Source organism: Rhipicephalus microplus, unplaced genomic scaffold (genome assembly GCF_043290135.1).
Source record: "Rhipicephalus microplus isolate Deutch F79 unplaced genomic scaffold, USDA_Rmic scaffold_1120, whole genome shotgun sequence".
Lineage (NCBI taxonomy): Eukaryota > Metazoa > Arthropoda > Arachnida > Ixodida > Ixodidae > Rhipicephalus > Rhipicephalus microplus.
The window spans coordinates 8,140-10,000 of NW_027465664.1; positions in this window are offsets into that span (position 1 = coordinate 8,140).

Below are 1,861 nucleotides of genomic sequence, written 5' to 3' on the forward strand. Positions count from 1 at the left end.
GGGGCGGCACGAAACCGCGTCAGCCGGGGCGGCGCGAAAACTGCGTCAGCCGGGGCGAAAGAAAAAAAAAAAAACGCGTCTGCCGGGGCGAGCCCGGGTGCGGCACCACCGGGAAAACTGTGGCAAACAGACATGGCGATCGAGTGAGTGGGCCGCCAGCCAGGCACAGCCGAAAAGTGCCAAGTCCGAACTGCGTCAGCCGGGGCGGCAAAAAACCGCGTCAGCCGGGGCGGCGCAAAAAACCGCGTCTGCCGGGGCGGCACGAAACCGCGTCAGCCGGGGCGGCGCGAAAACTGCGTCAGCCGGGGCGAGCCCGGGTGCGGCACCACCGGGAAAACTGTGGCAAACAGACATGGCGATCGAGTGAGTGGGCCGCCAGCCAGGCTCAGCCAAAAAGTGCCAAGTCCGAACTGCGTCAGCCGGGGCGGCGCAAAAAACCGCGTCTGCCGGGGCGGCGCGAAAACCGCGTCTGCCGGGGCGGCGCGAAAACTGCGTCAGCCGGGGCGAAAGAAAAAAAAAACGCGTCTGCCGGGGCGAGCCCGGGTGCGGCACCACCGGGAAAACTGTGGCAAACAGACATGGCGATCGAGTGAGTGGGCCGCCAGCAAGGCTCAGCCAAAAAGTGCCAAGTCCGAACTGCGTCTGCCGGGGCGGCAAAAAACCGCGTCTGCCGGGGCGGCACGAAACCGCGTCAGCCGGGGCGGCGCGAAAACCGCGTCTGCCGGGGCGGCACGAAACCGCGTCAGCCGGGGCGAGCCCGGGTGCGGCACCACCGGGAAAACTGTGGCAAACAGACATGGCGATCGAGTGAGTGGGCCGCCAGCCAGGCACAGCCGAAAAGTGCTAAGTCCGAACTGCGTCAGCCGGGGCGGCAAAAACCGCGTCAGCCGGGGCGGCGCAAAAACCGCGTCTGCCGGGGCGAATGCAAAAAAAACAAAGAAAAAAGCCCGCGCTTAATCAAAAGAAAACAAAGAAAAAAGCTTGCGCTTAATCAAAAGAAAACAAACAAAAAAAGTTCGCGCTTAAGCCTGGCGGTGGAACCACCGGGGCAAACAGACCTGGCGATCGAGTGAGTGGGCCGCCAGCCGGGGTGAGCCAAAAAGTGCAAAGTCGGAACCGCGTCAGCCGGGGCGGCGCGAAAACCGCGTCAGCCGGGGCGGCGCAAAAACTGCGTCAGCCGGGGCGGCACGGAAAAACGAAAACCGCGTCAGCCGGGGCGGCACGGAAAAACGAAAACCACGTCAGCCGGGGCGACATCAAAATGAGGAAAAAAAAAAAAACTGCCTTAGGACACCTGCGTACACTTTCATGCGTTTGGGCATATCTCTCTGTAACACGCGCGCCCCTCGTTACGCGCGGCACTCTGTTTTCTCCGACACCCATATTTCGGCGGCATGTGGCACGCGCGCCCGTCCCTACGCACGGCACACCGCAGTGCTTTCTCGATATTTTTCTTTTCCTCCAACACCGTCATCTATAGGCTTTTAGTGACCTGTTGCTCGTGGCAAAAGTTCGCTAGCTCTGACACCTCTTGCATGCGCACCGTTTTTGCGCACGGTGCTATGCCGCAAAGCACGGCAGTCGCATGCGTTTCTCTCAGGCACCTCTTTTTTGACACAACGCTGTGGTGCTTAGAAACACACCCGCCGCTTTTGCGCACAGAACTCCACCGTACAGCACGGTAGTCACGTTTGTTCCACACGAACAGCAGTGTGCATCGTGCTACGACACTTTGAAAGCTTTTTCTTCCGAGTCTCGACCGCGCTGTTCCTTTCGTACTTGGCGCGGTTTTGGGACCAGCTTTGTTTTAAACCCCTACTGCGCGCCGTTCCTTTCGTACTTGGCGCGGTTCAGGGTTTGT